Genomic DNA, 19,341 nt, shown 5'->3' on the forward strand with positions numbered 1-19,341 from the left:
GCGATGGGAGGAGTGGATAATTCTGGCAGCCGCATTCATGATGGACTGCAGTAGGGCTATTCGGGTCTTAGGGAGTCCAGACAGAAGGGCTTTGCAGTAGTCGAGGCGGGAAATTATGAGGGCATGGATGAGGAGTTTGGTGGTGGCAGGGGTCAGGAAAGGGCGAATCTTACAGATGTTACGAAGGTGGAAGTTGCAGGACTTTGTGAGGTTTTGGATGTGGGGAGTGAAGGAGAGTGCGGAGTCCAGGGTGACACCCAGACAGCGGGCTTGAGAGGTAGGGTGAATAGTAGTGTGGTTAACAGTGACCTGCACATCTGGGAGGTCCAGGGATGACCGGGGTGAGAAGATCATAAGTTCCGTTTTGTCTAGATTTAGTTTTAGGAACCTAGGGGACATCCAGGAGGAGATGGCAGATAGGCAGGAGGAGACCTTGTCCATGGTAGTGGTGGATATGTCAGGGGTGTGGAGATAGATTTGGGTGTCATCTGCATACAGATGATAGTTAAAACCCATGGAGGAGATAACCTTGCCAATGGAGGATGTGTATAGGGAGAACAGTAGGGGGCCAAGGACCGAGCCTTGGGGGACTCCCACTGAGAGGTGGTTGAGGGTGGACGAGGACTCATTGAAGGAGGTCGTGAAGGAGCGGTTGGAGAGGTAGGATGAAAGCCAGGTCAGGGTAAGATCGTGAATGCCCATGGATTGGAGGGACTGGAGGAGTAGGGGATGATCTACTGTATCAAAAGCTGCTGAAAGGTCAAGGAGGAGGAGAATGGTGTATTTACCTTCAGCTTTAGCTAAGGCAAGGTCATTGACCACTTTGGTGAGAGCCGTTTCGGTTGAGTGGGCAGGCCGAAATCCAGATTGCAGTGGGTCTAGTAGTGAGTTGGCATTGAGGTACTGGGTCAGGCGTTTGTGAACCAGACGCTCAAGGAGTTTTGAGGCGAAGGGGAGGAGGGAGATCGGGCGGTAGTTGGAGGGTAGCGAGGGGTCGAGGGAGGGTTTCTTGAGCAGAGGCAGTACAGTGGCCTGCTTGAAGTCTGAGGGGAAGGTGCCTGTGGATAGGGAGAGGTTAAACATGGTAGTGAGGACTGGGGCCAGATCCGTGAAGTGAGGCTGAAGTAGATCAGAAGGGATAGGGTCAAGGGGGGAGGTAGTGGTATGGGAAGTCTGCAGTAGGTGGTTGACCTCCTCAGTGGTAGTAGGAGTGAAGGAGGTGAGGGGAGGATAGGGTGGAGAAGGAGTAGGTTGTGAGCAGGTGGGAGGTGAAGATTGAAGATTGGATATTTCCTGACGGATGGAGACTATTTTGTTGGTGAAGTGGGTGGCTAAATCTGTGGCAGAGAGGGCGGAAACAGAAGGTGGGGGGGTGGGTTTAAGCAGGGAGTTAAAGGTGCTAAAAAGACGCCGGGGATTGGAAGCTTGTGCTCCGATGAGTTATCTATGCAAAAGAGCTTCTCTGAGCTTTCCGACCAGTTAAGCCGGGTATAATGCTGTTTTCTGAGGCACTTATACTTCAAAGAAACAGTGACAGGCAGCTTAAGATAACCTTTTTACTGCAGGGAAGTTTAAAAGGTCATTAGCCCTGCCCTGTTTCACAGTTTAAAACCTAGTGCGGTTTATAAATTGCAAAATTGCAAAATGAAAAAAAGCTATATACCTGAAAATAAAAACATGAGACTCTTTTGCAATATGTTATAAGTATAAACTATGAATTATAAACCTAAAACTACCTTTTCCCTAAATTGACATCACTGTTGCACTACTGCGCTTCTTGCTGTAACCAGCAGCTGAGGACAGTCTTCTTGGCCTGCTGCTTTTAGAACCCATTCAGCAGCCGGTGCTCTAGACTAGAGTTCCACAACCCTGTCCTCAAGTTCCACCAACAGTGCATGTTTTGCAGATAACCACAAACATACACAGGTGAGGTAATTAGTGTCTCAGCAAAGGTGATTAACTACACCTGTGGATTTCCACAAATCACATACTGTTGGTGGGCCTCGAGGACAGGGTTGCCTATGCCTAAAAACAGCCTAATGTGCAGAATATATGTGGTGGTGATAGTAGAAGCAGTTTTATTTATTTGTTTTATATATATATATATATATACTAGCTGATTGCCCGGCGTTGCCCGGGTATGTATTTGGCTGGTGTTGGCTCCGCCTACTGTTTCTAACCCTAACACACAATTACTCACTGACCAAGTTTGTGAGCTTTGCCGTCTTTGGTATCAATAATCTGCATTGAAATGAAACAAATCTGATTGAGTGTGTGTGGCTCCACCCCCTTTTCTGAATTTGAACCCCAGTCACCCAATAACCAACTGTACCAGGTTTGAGGCCTGTGCCATTAACAGTTCAAGAATGGTAGCAATTAAATATTCCCCTTGAAAAGCAACAGGTGAAGTTTGATTCATTTTTGTAGGCTCCACCCACTTTTCTGAATATTAATCCCAGTCACCCAGTGACCAACTGTGCAAAGTTTAAAAACCCTGCCATTAACAGAATGGCTGAAGTGTACATTTTCCCAGTGAAATTTGCATTTGTCTCCACCCACTGATGACCCGGCGTTGCCCGAGTATGTATTTGATTGGTGTTGGCTCCGCCCACTTTCTAACCCTAACACACAAACACTCAATGACCAAGTTTGAGCTTTGGAGTCCTTGGCATCAATAAATTGTATATTCCCATAGAAATTAAACAAATCAGATAGGCTGTTTGTGGCTCCACCCCTCTCCAGCATTTGAACCCCAGTCACCCAACTGTAGCAGGTTTGAGGCATCTGCTATTAACAGTGTAAAAATGGCAGCAATTTAAATATTCCACTTGAAAATCAACAGGTGAATTTTGATTGGCTATTATAGGCTCCACCCACTTCCCTGAATATCTCAGTCACTCAGTGGCCATCTGGGCAAAGATTGGGAACCCTGAAATAAACAGTGTAAGAAGGGCTGCAGTTTACACTTTCCCAGTGAAATTTGTTTTTGGCCCCGCCCACTTTTTGTAACCTGGACACAAAGTCACTACTCAATGCCCAAGTTTGTGAGTTTTGGGGTCCTTGGCATCAATAATTTGTATTTTCCCATGAAATGAAACAAATCTGATTCACTGTTTGTGGCTCTGTCCCCTTTTCTGAATTTGAACCTCAGTGACCCAATGACCAACTGTACCAGGTTTGAGGCTTGTGCCATTAACAGTGCAAGAATGGCAGCAATTTTAATATTCTCCTTGAAAAGCGACATGTGATTTTTGATTGGCATTTTTAGGCTCCACCCACTTTTCTGATTATTAATCCCAGTCACCCAGTAACCAGCTATGCTAAGTTTGAGAACCCTGCCATTAACAGTGAAGAAGGGCTGCAGTTTACAATTTCCCAGAAAAATCTGTTTTTAACTCCACCCACTTTTTGTAACCTTGACACACAGTCACTACTCAATGACCAAGTTTGTGAGCTTTTGGGTTCCTGGCATCAAAATTGTGCTAATGGAAGCAGTTTATCCAGCAAAGAAATCTGGCTGTTTTTGGCTCCGCCCCTTTACTGAATTTGAACCCCACCCAAAACTTAACGACTGACTGTAGCAGGTTTGAGGCCTCTGCTATTAACAGTGTGAGAATGGCTGCAGTTTCAATATTCCCCTTGAAAATCAATAGGTGAATTTTGATTGGCTCTTGTAGGCTCCACCTACTTTTCCGAATATTAATCCTAGTCACCCAGTGACCAACTGTGTGAAGTTTGAGAACCCTGCCATTAACAGTGTAAGAAAAGCTGCAGTTTACATTTCCCCATGTAAAAAGTTAGTTGTTTTTGGCTCTGCCCACTATTTCTAATTTTGACATACAGTCACTTAATGACCAAGTTTATGAGCTTTGGGGTCTTTGGCATCAATAAGTTGCATTTTACCATTGAAATTAAACAAATCTGATTGGCTGTTTTTGGCCCGCTCCCTTCAGAATTTAAATTTCAGTCTCCCAGTGACTGACTGTAGCAGATGTTAGGGCTCTGCCATTAAGAGTGCATGAATGGCAGCAAAGTAAATATTCCCCTTGAAAATCAAAAGGTGAATTTTGATTGGCTGGTGTAAGCTCCACCCACTTTTCTGAATATTAGTCACAGTCACCCAGTGGCCAACTGTGTCATGTTTGAGAACCCTGGCAATAACAGAATGGCTGAAATCAATCTAACAAATCTGATTGGCTGTTTGTGGCTCCACCCCTTTAGTGAATTTGGATCCCAGTCACCCAATGACTGACTGTATCAGGTTTGAGGCCTCTGCCACTAACAGTGTAAGAATGGTAGCAATGTGAATATTCCCCTTGAAAATTAATAGGTACATTTTGATTGGCTGTTGTAGGCTCCACCCAAATTTCTGAATATTCATCCCAATCACCCAGTGGCCAATTGTGTAAAGTTTGGGAACCCTGCAATGTAAAAAATGAAGTTGTTGGCACCGGCCACTTTTTCTAACCTTGACATACAGTCACTCAATTATCAAGTTTATCAGCTTTGGGATCTTTGGTATCAATACTTTGTATATTCCCATTGAAAAATAAACAAATCTGGCTGTTTGTGACTCCGCCCCCTTTTCGAATTTGGACCCTAGTCACCCAGTGACCCACTGTACCAGGTTTGAGGCATCTGCTTTTACCAGTATAAGCGAATGGTAGCAGATGAAATATTCCCTTTGAAAATCAAAAGGGGATTTTTTATTGGCTGTTGTAGGCTCCACCCACCTTCCAAAATCTTAATCTGTGACCCAATGACCAGCTGTGCAAAGTTTGAGAACCCTGCCATTAACGGTGTAAGAATGGCTTATTTATATTTTCCCAGTAAAAGTTGTTTTGGCTCCGCCCACTTTTTGTAACCTTGACACACAGTCACTCAATGACCAAGTTTGTGAGCTGTCAGGTTCTAGGCATCAAAAATGTGTGAATGGAAGCAGTTTATCCACCAAGGAAATCTGATTGACTGTATGTGGCCCTGCCCCTTTAGTGAACTTTGACCCCAGTCACCCAATGACCGACTGTAGCAAGTTTGAAGCCTCTGCCATTAAAAGTGTAAGAATAGCAGCAGTTTAAATATTCCCCTTGAAAATCAATAGGTGAATTTTGATTGGCTGTTGTAGGCTCCACCCACTTTCTTGAATCTTAATCTCATTCACCCAGTGACCAACTGTGGCAAGTTTGAGAACCCTGCGATTAACAGTGTAAGAATGGCTGCAGTTTACATTTTCCCATTTAAAATGAACGGCTGAAATTTGATTGGCTGTTTTATGCTCCGCCCACTTTTCCTGGATTTGTAAACTCGGTCACCAAGTGACCAACTGTGCAAAGTGTGGGGACTCTGGCTCGATTACTGTGAGAATGGCAGCCTGTTACATTTTTTCCATTTAGTGTTGGGCGAACATCTAGATGTTCGAGTTCGGGCCGAACAGGCTGAACATGGCCGCGATGTTCGGGTGTTCGACCCGAACTCCGAACATAATGGAAGTCAATGGGGACCCAAACTTTTGTGGTTTGTAAAGCCTCCTTACATGCTACATACCCCAAATTTACAGGGTATGTGCACCTTGGGAGTGGGTACAAGAGGAAAAAAAAATTTAGCAAAAAGAGCTTATAGTTTTTGAGAAAATCGATTTTAAAGTTTCAAAGGGAAAACTGTCTTTTAAATGCGGGAAATGTCTGTTTTCTTTGCACAGGTAACATGTTTTTTGTCGGCATGCAGTCATAAATGTAATACATATAAGAGGTTCCAGGAAAAGGGACCGGTAACGCTAACCCAGCAGCAGCACACGTGATGGAACAGGAGGAGGCGCAGGAGGAGAAGGCCACGCTTTGTGAGACACAACAACCCCGGCCTTGCATGAGGGCAAGAAGCGTGCGGATAGCATGCTTTGTACCGCCATGCAGTCATAAATGTAATAAAGATAAGAGGTTCCATAAACAGGGACCGGCAACGCTAACCCAGCAGCAGCAGCAGCAGCACACGTGATGGAACAGGAGGAGGCGCAGGAGGAGAAGGCCACGCTTTGTGAGACACAACAACCCAGGCCTTGCATGAGGACAAAAAGCGTGCGGATAGCATGCTTTTTACCGCCATGCAGTCATAAATGTAATAAAGATAAGTGGTTCAATAAACAGGGACCACGCGGCAACGCTAACCCAGCAGCAGCAGACGTGATGGAACAGGAGGAGGCGCAGGAGGAGAAGGCCACGCTTTGTGAGACACAACAACCCAGGCCTTGCATGAGGGCAAGAAGCGTGCGGATAGCATGCTTTGTACCGCCATGCAGTCATAAATGTAATAAAGATAAGAGGTTCAATAAACAGGGACCACGCGGCAACGCTAACCCAGCAGCAGCAGACGTGATGGAACAGGAGGAGGCGCAGGAGGAGAAGGCCACGCTTTGTGAGACACAACAACCCAGGCCTTGCATGAGGGCAAGAAGCGTGCGGATAGCATGCTTTGTACCACCATGCAGTCATAAATGTAATAAAGATAAGTGGTTCAATAAACAGGGACCACGCGGCAACGCTAACCCAGCAGCAGCAGACGTGATGGAACAGGAGGAGGCGCAGGAGGAGAAGGCCACGCTTTGTGAGACACAACAACCCAGGCCTTGCATGAGGGCAAGAAGCGTGCGGATGGCATGCTTTGTACCGCCATGCAGTCATAAATGTAATAAAGATAAGTGGTTCAATAAACAGGGACCACGCGGCAACGCTAACCCAGCAGCAGCAGACGTGATGGAACAGGAGCAGGCGCAGGAGGAGAAGGCCACGGTTTTTGAGACACAACAACCCAGGCCTTGCATGAGGACAAAAAGCGTGCGGATATAGCAGCAATGCTTTTTGCCGCCATGCAGTCATAAATGTAATACAGATGAGAGGTTCAATAAACAGGGACCGGAAACGCTACACCATCCCAGATGTTCATTGGTCATGTTACTTGGTTGGGGTCCTGGAGTGTTGCGTAGTTATTTCCAATCCAGGATTGATTCATTTTAATTTGAGTCAGACGGTCTGCATTTTCTGTAGAGAGGCGGATACGCCGATCTGTGACGATGCCTCCGGCAGCACTGAAACAGCGTTCCGACATAACGCTGGCTGCCGGGCAAGCCAGCACCTCTATTGCGTACATTGCCAGTTCGTGCCAGGTGTCTAGCTTCGATACCCAATAGTTGAAGGGTGCAGATGGATTGTTCGACACAGCTACGTCATCTGACATGTAGTCCTTGACCATCTTCTCCAGGCGATCGGTGTTGGAGGTGGATCTGCACGCTTGCTGTTCAGTGGGCTGCTGCTGCATGGGTGTCAGAAAATTTTCCCACTCCAAGGACACTGCCGATACCGTTCCCTTTTGGGTACTAGCTGCGGCTTGCGTTGTTTGCTGCCCTCCTGGTCGTCCTGGGTTTGCAGAAGTCAGTCTGTCTGCGTACAACTGGCTAGAGGAGGGGGAGGATGTCAATCTCCTCTCTAAAGTCTCCACAAGGGCCTGCTGGTATTCTTCCATTTTGACCTGTCTGACTCTTTCTTCAAGCAGTTTTGGAACATCGTGTTTGTACCGTGGATCCAGAAGGGTATAAACCCAGTAATTGGTGTTGTCCAGAATGCGCACAATGCGTGGGTCACGTTCAATGCAGTCTAGCATGAATTGAGCCATGTGTGCCAGAGTCCTACCAGAATCCTCATCATCCTCTTGTGAGCGTTGTGATAGTTGTTGTGATGCATCATAGTCGTCACCTTCCTCCTGGTCTGCTTCTGCTGACCATTCGCGTTGAATTGTGGAAGTCCAACGTGCACCGCTCTGGCCCTCGTCAGTGGTGGCATGAAATTCCTGCTCCAACTCCAGCTGTTCCTCCTCCTCTTCTTCGTCATAGCTGCTGGGGCCAGCGTTCCCTGAGGCGGATGGCCTGATGTTGGTACCATCACGCTGATCGTTTTCTCCTTCAGATTCCCCCAGTTGCATCATGACAGCTGTTTCCTTGATTTTTAACATCGACCTCTTCAGTAAACACAGCAGTGGTATGGTAATGCTGACTGAAGAGTTGTCACTGCTCACAAGCAACGTGGATTGCTCAAAATTTTGGAGGACTTGGCAGAGGTCCAACATGTTGGCCCAATCGGATCCACAGAAGCTTGGCAGCTGGCCGGATGCGCCTCGGTACTGCGCCATCATGTACTGGACCACTGCACTCTTCTGCTCGCAAAAGCGGGCTAGCATGTGCAGCGTAGAATTCCAGCGCGTAGGGACATCACACAGCAAGCGATGGTGGGGGAGATTGAAGCGCTCCTGCATCTTGGCGAGTGCCCCCGAAGCAGTACTGGAATTTCTACAATGTTTGGCCACTCGACGCACCTTCAACAGAAGATCGGCCACGCCTGGGTATGTCCTCAGGAACCGCTGAACTACTAGGTTCATCACGTGCGCCAGGCAAGGGATGTGTGTCAGCTTAGCCAACCTTAAAGCGCGAATGAGATTACTCCCATTATCACACACAACCATGCCCGGTTTCAGGTCCAGCGGTGCCAGCCACAAATCCGTCTGTTCCTTTATTCCCCTCCAAATTTCCTCCCCTGTGTGCTGCTTATCCCCAAGGCAGATTAGCTTCAGCAACGCTTGCTGACGCATGCCAACAGCTGTGCTGCACTGCTTCCACGATCCTACTGCTGCTGGGTTAGCGTTTCCGGATGAGGTACAGCTTTGAGATGCGTTGGAGGAGAAGGAGTCAGAGAGGTAGGTGCTGCTGTTGTTATCCAGTGGGAGGGACGGCGGTGCAGCTGTTTGTGGCGTGGGCAACACCTGTGCCGTAGCAGGTGAGGAATCGCTGCCAGGCTCCACAAGGTTCACCCAGTGCGCGGTAAGGGAGATGTATCGACCCTGGCCGAACGCACTCGTCCAGGTGTCAGTGGTGAGGTGAACCTTGCAGGCAACGGCATTCTTCAAGCTTCGGGTTATTTTGCTGACCACGTGCTCATGCAACTCAGGCACTGCAGAGCGCGCAAAGTGGTAGCGGCTGGGAACCACGTAACGTGGGATGGCCACTGACATCATGCCCTTGCAGCTGTTTGTCTCCACCACTCGATATGGCAGCATTTCGCAGGCCAGAAGCTTGGCTATGCTGGCTGTTACTGCCACGGCCCGGGGGTCATTTGCTGGCAATTTCCTCTTGCGCTCAAACATCTCCGACACAGACAACTGAACCGTAGCGCTGCACACGGAAGGGCTGTTGGTTGTTGTGTTTGATGAACACTGGGAGACCTCAAGAGCACTACTCCGGAAAGTGACAGTGTCAGCGTCGTCTGATGTTTGTGAATGTTGTGAACCACGCAATGGCTGGGCTACTGCTGCTGCTGAGGCGGGTCTGGTGGTGAGTCTGGTGAACCCAAGGGAGGCAGTGTTGTTGCTGGTACCCTGTCCTGACGCGTTTGCCCACAGAGTGGGATGTTTGGATAGCATGTGACGGCTCATGCTGGTGGTGGAGAGGTTGTTAATACTTTTCCCCCTGCTCAGGCGGGTCTTGCACACCTTGCAAATCGCCATGGTAACATCCTCAGTGCAGTCTTCAAAGAAAGCCCAGACTTTGGAGCACCTGCCTCCTTGCTGGCGATTTCTGTTTGCTCCTCTTTTGCCTCTCACTTGAACTTCCACGCTTGTGGTGCCTGAAATTGCGCGCCGCCTACCTTGTGGCACAAGGCGAACTCGTGCAGCAGTGGGTTCTTCAACAGACTCATCTGTGCTGCTGCTACGACGGCGATGTTCTCGTTCACAAACAAAATCTGGGTCTCTGTCCACATTGTCCATACCCTCCTCTTCCATCTCCTCAAACTCGTCATATGTCATTGTGGGCCGCCGCCGTGGAGTAGAGCTCCCCACAACAACCTCTGCGCAGCACACTCCAACGTCGTCTTCCAGATCTTGTCGGCCGACCTCCTGCAATTGCAACCCCTCCTGCCCAAATTGCTCTGGGATTTGGGTTTCCGAGTCCTCCTCGGACTCGCCTTGTATTTCAGTGCGCGGTGCATTTCCCACAGTTAACGGTTGTGAATCCAGGCACAACATTTCTGGCTGTTCCTCCATTGACCTTTGAAAGGTGGAAGTTTGTTGGGCTGGGAATAGCTCCTGCGAATACCCCATTGTGTCCTGAGGTAATTCATCGGACTGGTTATCTGGCAGTTGTGTGCGTGGTGTCGCTGCCGGTTGTGTCAGCTTTGTGCCCACTGGCTCCTTGTAACTGGCTGAGGACTCGGACCTCGTGCGTGATGTGCTGGTGCTGCTTAACCCACTGCTGGACGCTTGAGAGGTCATCCAAGTAATTATCTGGTCCTGTTCTTTTGGATTTGTGAGGGTTGTTGTCCTGGACAACATGGGCGGTATTGAGTGGGTTTTCTTGGGTGCTCCCCTGTGGCCTGTACGTGAACCGTCAGGGGAAACACCTCTTCCCTTGCCCCTCCCTCTTTCACCGGATTTCTTCCTCATTTCACTTATCCTTACAGTACACGCTGACTGGCAGCAGTACAGTGGCAGTACAGAAATGCTATACAGTACCACTATTCCCAGCAGCGACACAGAGCACAATGCTATACAGTGACGGGTGAGCGGTGTACCACTATTCCCAGCAGCGACACAGAGCACAATGCAATACAGTGGCGGGTGAGCGGTGTACTACTATTCCCAGCAGACACAGAACAGTAAACAGAATGCTATATAGTGTGGCTGAGCGAGCGGTGTACCACTATTCCCAGCAGACACAGAACAGTAAACAGAATGCTATATAGTGTGGCTGAGCGAGCGGTGTACCACTATTCCCAGCAGACACAGAACAGTAAACAGAATGCTATATAGTGTGGCTGAGCGAGCGGTGTACCACTATTCCCAGCAGACACAGAACAGTGAACAGAATGCTATATAATGTGGCTGAGCGAGGTACACAGAGTGGCAGTAAACAGAATGCTATATAGTGTGGCTGAGCGAGTGGTGTACCACTATTCCCAGCAGACACAGAACAGTAAACAGAATGCTATATAGTGTGGCTGAGCGAGCGGTGTACCACTATTCCCAGCAGACACAGAACAGTAAACAGAATGCTATATAGTGTGGCTGAGCGAGCGGTGTACTACTATTCCCAGCAGACACAGAACAGTAAACAGAATGCTATATAGTGTGGCTGAGCGAGCGGTGTACCACTATTCCCAGCAGACACAGAATAGTAAACAGAATGCTATATAGTGTGGCTGAGCGAGCGGTGTACCACTATTCCCAGCAGACACAGAACAGTAAACAGAATGCTATATAGTGTGGCTGAGCGAGCGGTGTACCACTATTCCCAGCAGACACAGAACAGTGAACAGAATGCTATATAATGTGGCTGAGCGAGGTACACAGAGTGGCAGTAAACAGAATGCTATATAGTGTGGCTGAGCGAGTGGTGTACCACTATTCCCAGCAGACACAGAACAGTAAACATAATGCTATATAGTGTGGCTGAGCGAGCGGTGTACCACTATTCCCAGCAGACACAGAACAGTGAACAGAATGCTATATAATGTGGCTGAGCGAGGTACACAGAGTGGCAGTAAACAGAATGCTATATAGTGTGGCTGAGCGAGCGGTGTACTACTATTCCCAGCAGACACAGAACAGTAAACAGAATGCTCTATAGTGTGGCTGAGCGAGCGGTGTACCACTATTCCCAGCAGACACAGAACAGTAAACAGAATGCTATATAGTGTGGCTGAGCGAGCGGTGTACCACTATTCCCAGCAGACACAGAACAGTGAACAGAATGCTATTATAGTGTGGCTGAGCGAGCGGTGTACCACTATTCCCAGCAGACACAGAACAGTAAACAGAATGCTATATAGTGTGGCTGAGCGAGCGGTGTACCACTATTCCCAGCAGACACAGAACAGCAAACAGAATGCTATATAGTGTGGCTGAGCGAGCGGTGTACCACTATTCCCAGCAGACACAGAACAGTAAACAGAATGCTATATAGTGTGGCTGAGCGAGCGGTGTACCACTATTCCCAGCAGACACAGAACAGTGAACAGAATGCTATATAATGTGGCTGAGCGAGGTACACAGAGTGGCAGTAAACAGAATGCTATATAGTGTGGCTGAGCGAGCGGTGTACTACTGTTCCCAGCAGCGACACAATGACAGGGGGGACCCTGGCTAGCGTGGCTGGAGCGCAAACTACCCGGCCTGCCTACCCAAAGCTAAACCCACAGACAAATGGCGGAGATATGACGTGGTTCGGGTATTTATTTACCCGAACCACGTGACAGTTCGGCCAATCAGAGCGCGTTCGGGTCCGAACCACGTGACCTGTTCGGCCAATCACAGCGCTAGCTGAACGTTCGGGGAACGTTCGGCCATGCGCTCTTAGTTCGGCCATGTGGCCGAACGGTTTGGCCGAGCACCGTCAGGTGTTCGGCCGAACTCGAACATCACCCGAACAGGGTGATGTTCTGCAGAACCCGAACAGTGGCGAACACTGTTCGCCCAACACTATTTCCATTGACTTGAATTGGTGGAATCTGATTTGCTGTTTGTAGCTCCGCCCAGGTGTGCAGGGGGGCCGCGAGACCCCCAGAACATATCATCCCAGGTAGTAAGGGATCTGTGTACCAAGTTTCGTTCAAATCGGTCAAGCCGTTTTCGCGTGATCGCGGCACATACACACACACACACACACACACACACACACACACACACACACACACACACACACACACACACGATTATTTTTATATATATATATATATATATATATATATATATATATATATATATATATATATATATATTAGTTGATGTTTAGCACACATTTTTGAATGAACAATTTTTAAAGGGAAAATTCCTGGAGCTTCTACCAGCCCCCTGCAGCCGCCCCGTGCCCACGCTGTCACGGAAATGACGGAACAATCCTGTCGTCCGCCGCGGTGACAATGTTTTGATTCCGACAACAGAGAGAGCCAGTTGTCGGCCACTGTGTCTGCATGGCCCTGGCCACGCTTGTCCTATCACTCTCCCATCACAGGGAGAGTTCTGCGCATGCACAGTATGAGAAAATCTTGTACTGCGCATGCTTAGGGCGCTGCCGGCGATGTTAGCTTGTTCAAGGAGACGCGCGGCCAGGGCTGCACAGGCGCAGAGGCCGACGACTGGCTCTGTTGCAAAAATCGAAATGAAGGCACTGCGGGGGACCAAAGGATCGTTCCGTGATGGCGCGGGCACAGGGCGGCTTAAGGGGCTGGTAGAAGCCCCAGGAAAGTGAAACATTTTTTTTTTATGTTCACTTTAGTTTCCCTTTAAATGCCACAGCATTAGTTGTCAAGGTTCTCAGCAAAAGAAAGAGATCTGATCTAATTTAATTTTGTAAACAGCCTGAGGGTCTAATTGCTGTTCTACAGCAGCTTTGTACTGAGACTGGGGACAAAAAGATGATATACTTAACAGGTATTAACAAGCAGGGCCGGATTACCGACCAGGCAACAAAAGCAGTCGCTTGGGGCCCCATTCAGAGTCAAAGGGGCCCCATTAGCACATAAACCAGCCCTTGCCATCCTGTCAGCGGTGGCTGGATGGTATAATGGTTAAAGGGACTCTGAGCAGTGCAGTAACTATGGAAAGATGCATATCATTTTAAAGCCCTCTTTCTCCTCTTTCCAATGATATCCAAACGGCTGCTCTATGCCTTTTAGTTTTCGATATTTTCGCAATTGAAGTCGCGGCCACAGGACGACTTTTCTCCAAAGTCAGCGGTGGCTGGATGTATAATGGTTAAAGGGACTCTGAGCAGTGCAGTAGCTATGGAAAGATTTATATCATTTTAAAGCTCTCTTTCTCCTCTTTCCAATGATATATAAACAGCTGCTCTATGCATTTCAGTTTTCGATATTTTCGTGATTGAAATCGCGGCCACAGGACAACTTTTCTCCAAAGTCAGCGATGGCTGGATGATATAATGGTTAAAGGGACTCTGAGCAGTGCAGTAACTATGGAAAGATTCATATCATTTTAAAGCTCTCTTTCTCCTCTTTCCAATGATATATAAACAGCTGCTCTATGCCTTTTAGTTATCGATATTTTCGCGATCGAAATCGCGGCCACAGGACGACTTTTCTCCAAAGTCAGCGGTGGCTGGATAGTATAATGGTTAAAGGGACTCTGAGCAGTGCAGTAACTATGGAAAGATGCATATCATTTTAAAGCTCTTTTTCTCCTCTTTCCAATGATATATAAACAGCTGCTCTATGCCTTTTAGTTTTTTATATTTTCACGATCGAAATCACGGCCACAGGACGACTTTTCTCCAAAGTTGGCAGCTCGATTCAGCACAATGCAATGAAATATAAGGAACCCAGGGGGATATAATTACAAACATCATGTTGGTAGGTGTGAGGATTTAATGAATTAGTTGTGGGTATGCTTAAAGGCATATCCACAGGCACTGCTTGGAGTCCCTTTAAGGGCTCTGCCGCTGACACAGGAGACCAGGGTTCGAATCTCAGCTCTGACTGTTCAGTAAGCCAGCACCTATTCAGTAGGAGACCGTAGGCAAGTCTCTCTAACACTGCTACTGCCTATAGGGCGCGTCCTAGTGGCTGCAGCTCTGGCGCTTTGAGTCCACCAGGAGAAAAGCGCGATATAAATGTTATTTGTCTTGTCTTGTCAAATGATGCCGTGCGCTGCTGATTGTCTTCAGAGCCAGGCTCTCCTCCTAGGTCCCCCTCCTGCTACTGTGCGCTCTGCCGCTGCCCACTCCACCCTCCCTTCCCACAGAGAACCACAGCTGCAGCAAGAATGATAGCAGCAGATGGCAAACGCTCACTCACCCATCCATGATCCAAGCAATAGAGATCCCGTCATCTGAAACCCATCTGTCTCTTCTACAGTGCAGCCGCTCGCTCTGAACTTCCTGATTCTCAGATCAGACATGAAGTAGGAAGTAGTAATAGTAGTAGTAACAGAGCGGCAGCACTCTAGAGGGGACAGATGGGCTCCGGATGACGGGACCTCTATTGCTTGGATCGCAATAGGTGAATGTGATTCATCTGGTGCTGTCATTCTCCCCCACTGCGGCTGCCTTCTCTGCTGGACTATCGTATTCACTGGGATGGAGGCTGCATGGTGGCTGTCTAGTTTGGGAGGAAATTGGTTGTTCGGTGGTGGGAGTGGTTATGTAATTCTGTCTGGGGAACGGCTTCCGGTTTGGCGGTGTCCAGAGCTTTCTGCTATTGCCAGGCTGGAGATGCAGGGGGAAAGTGCTGCTGCTGTGATATCTGGCGCCCTCTTCACAGGGGTGCCCCAGCCCCTGAGTGCAAATGTCCCAGCCATTCATCTCGCACTCTGCATTTTGCCGCTGCTATTCCCTGCATTGTGCACCCACAGAGGAAAGCGGGCTGTTGCCCATAGCAACCAGTAGCTCGGCTGCCCGGTGTGTGCGACATATTGCTGTGCAGCTGCATCTTCTGATTCTATTACGACATGATGGGGGGGCCCAAATTAGTTACTTTGCTTAGGGCCCCATTTAGCCTTAATCCGGCTCTGTTAACAAGTTTAGATCTATATGATTATTATAGCAGTACGCTCAGATTTATAGTAAAGTAGACACACGGTGACGGCGCTGTCTGCGCTGCGTTTTATTACATTCGTTGTTATCCGCCTAGCAGCTGCCGAAAGTATAGGTAAGGCTTTAGTTCATGTGACTTCTCATATTAATAAATCGCTCATGCATTGTGAAGTCTGACAAGTTGTCTGTGACATCAAAAGGCCAGAAATAAATGAACAGCGAGGGTAATCAACAGAATTTAATTTGCAAATCACCCTGTGGACTGACGTTCTGGAAAAATCAAAGAGGAGAGGGGAGAAAAAAAGGTCCTGCAAGACCGTACTGATGGCGGGGAATTAATTCTGCAGCGCACACAGGATGTGGCTAAGATGAAATGCGGTGCATGAGGGATTTGCCCTGTAGCACAAATAATTAGATTTCCTTGAAGTAATCTATAGGCTGATATGTTTTCTTTATCAGTGACTGTCTCATATATATTTATATACAGTGTATTAGTATGGGGCATAGTTACTGATAATGAAAGCTTTAAGCCTTTACATTGCTAGGAGGAAATCTAATTAATTGCGCTCCAGGGCAATTTCCTATTTATATGACAAATGTTTTTTTTTTCAGTCCACAGTCAGGATTTGGATTTGGCGATGAGATGACGCCCAGGGCTATCATTCCTAGCAGCCTGCATTATTGGGGCGTTATTCCATCTGATAATCAGTGATGAGCAAAAATGCCGATATTCTTTTCACATAAATTTTCGTGAATTGAATGTAAAATTCGATTGAAAATGTCTTTCGAAATTAACTTTGTAATACTTTATGGTTTTAAATGTTCACGTTTTTAGGGATTTTTAGCTTTAAAAGGTCAAATTTTTTTTGTAAAGTGAACCTTAATTTTCTCTTAAAGTGAACCTAAACAAAATTTTAATAAAAAGCGTTTAACTTACATGTGGCTTCTACCTATATATATATATATATATATATATATATATATATATATATATATATATATCTACCTATATATATTATATATATATATATATATATAATCTATCTCTACTAAAAATGTGTTTGATTGACTCTGAACTTTATTCCCATCCTTCAAATTGATATATTACTAATTTTAAAATGTAAATATGAAGGAAAATGAACCAGGATAGAAAGGACCAGTGTGGATTGAATTATAAAACGACATGTTTTTCTTATGACATCTTTATGGAATGCGTGACTAGTGGTGTGCCAGGGGCGTGATCAGGGGTGGGACAGGGGCATGGCTTAAGTGTCCCTCTTTCTCATTTCAAAAAGTTGTTAGGTATGGTTTCTACTAGCCCCCTGTGGCCGCCCTGTGCCGGTACATATTGATCCTCTGGTCCCCTGCAGTGACTCACCTTCATTTTTGGCAACTCAGCCCACTGCGTCGCGTCCTCCCAGGATGTTCCGAGTGACAGGAGCGTGATCGAGGAAGTTGCGTAGATGCAGTGGCCATTGACTGGCTGAGTTGCCAAGTCATTGCGGGAAGGATTGGTATGACCCAGCGCAGGCACAGGGTGGTTGTAGGGGGCTAGTAGAAGCCTCAGGTAAGTTAAACTTTTTTTTTTATTTGTTTTTTTTATTCAGTTTAGGTTCAAGTTAACTCATGAATGACAATTTAGGTGAAAATTTGGCAAAAAAAATGGCAATTTTTTCTTTCGAAAATTCACATTGTGAATATCCGTTCAGAGTCGAAATTAGCATTTTTGATTCGAAAATGACTTGATGTGAAAATTTATAAGCAACACTGCTGATAATCTGTTTATGGTGGTGTGATGTGACTTGGCTACTGCACTGCATTGCGCAAAAAAAAAAAAATTGAAGGTAACCTACCTTCAAAAGGTCACACCCTCCATGGGGGCACATCTGGCTATGGGGAGGGGGCTGCCATGAACTGGGGGCACATCTGGCTATGGGGAGGGGGCTTCCTTGAACTGGGGGCACATCTGGCTATGGGGAGGGGACTGCCTTAAACTGGGGGTCACATGTGGCTATGGGGAGGGGGCTGCCTTGAACTGGGGGCACATCTGGCTATGGAAGGGGGGCCACCTTAAACTGGGGGTCACACATGGCTATGGGGAGGGTGCTGCCTTGAACTGGGATCACATCTGGCTATGGAAGGGGGGGCTGCCTTAAACTGTGGAGCACATCTTTCTATAGGGAGCGTGGGGCTGCCTAGTACTGGGATCAAATCTGCCTATTTATACTGGGTAGGATGATGCCCACCCAGTCATCAATTCTGGGTACAACTCACATTGTACTTGGTGATTAAATAAATTCTGATTCTCTTGCTGGCTATTTATACTTTTGAGGAGTATTTGAGTCAATCATTTTTTTCTGTTTTTTGAGGGAAAAGTGGGTACCTTGGCTTATACGTGGGTCGACTTGAACATGAGTATACAGTATATATGGTAATTCACCAGTGGTAAGGAGTTAAAAGCATTTCATTTTTCCCTGATTTATCTCAGTATTCAGGCTTTAAATTCATAACTCACTTTTTGTATTTTACAGTTTAAAATATCAGGCATATAAAAATAAATGCATGCTGGAGGAACAAAGTAAATACATCAAAACAAATTATTTTAATCATCAAGTATTACTAGCTAAGATTCAAAAAAATGAACGAAAAAAAAAAATACAGAAGACAACTTTATCACTCTATCACAGCATAATTACATTTGATTATTGAATTAGTGGTATAAAGCAGCCTCACCTGCTATTTTCTGGCAATAACTACATTTATTGCCTAATATTTCTTATGGAGACTGTGGATCTCCAGTGCTGCATGCATCTTTTGCAAAAAAAATTGCATCAACCACTTTACCCCCGCCCGTACGGATTTCTCCGTCCCTTTTTCCATCCTTTAACTCCCAGGGAGGGAGAAATCCGTACTTTGCGCACTCCCGCCGCTGCCCGCACTCCCGCTCGTAAACACACCGCCGGCCGCTCGTAAACACGCCGCCCGCCGCTCGCCCGGAGATCAATGAACTGGAAAATCCATTCCCGTTCGTTGGCCTAAACCCCGCAATGATCCGCTGCTCTCCGATGAGTAGCGCCACTTACCCAGCCTCCTAATACTACCTACAAGAGTCCGGAAGGACTCTAGGAGGTCGCATTAAACAAAAAGTTACTGTGACCATCTTGTGGCCAAATAGTTAAACAACACCCTAAACATTTTTCACATACAAATAAATTACTTTTACACAAAAAATTAACTCATTACCTCCCACACTCCTATTTTTTTTTTTTTTGTAATTAAAAAAAAATTAAAAAATGTACACTAAAAAAAAAATACATAAATAGTTACTGAAATAGGACTGAACTTTTTAAATATTTATGTCAGGAGGGTACAACACTGTTACTTTATAAACTATGGGCTTGTAATTAGGGATGGACGCAAAACTGAAAAAATGCACCTTTATTTCCAAATAAAATATTGGCGCCAAACATTGTGATAGGGACATAATTTAAACGGTTTTATAACCGGGACAAAAGGGCAAATACATTTCATGGGTTTTAATTACAGTAGCATGCATTATTTAAAAACTATAATGGCCGAAAACTGAAAAATAATACATTTTTTCCCAAATTTTTTTCCTATTTTCCCATTAAAACACATTTAGAATAAAATAATTCTTGGCATAATGTCCTACCTAAAGAAAGCCTAATTGGTGGCGGAAAAAACAAGATATAGTTCATGTCATTGCGATAAGTAATGATAAAGTTATAGACGAATGAATG

General features: G+C 46.5%; 1 long non-coding RNA gene across 1 annotated transcript in view; it reads left to right on the forward strand.

Moving 5' to 3' along the window:
* Nucleotides 1–19,341, forward strand: part of LOC137517878 (uncharacterized) — a 122,241-nt gene that overhangs the window by 13,423 nt on the left and 89,477 nt on the right. The gene's annotated exons all lie outside the window — the stretch shown is intronic.

This window comes from Hyperolius riggenbachi, chromosome 5 (assembly GCF_040937935.1).
Source record: "Hyperolius riggenbachi isolate aHypRig1 chromosome 5, aHypRig1.pri, whole genome shotgun sequence".
NCBI classification, from domain to species: Eukaryota; Metazoa; Chordata; class Amphibia; order Anura; family Hyperoliidae; genus Hyperolius; species Hyperolius riggenbachi.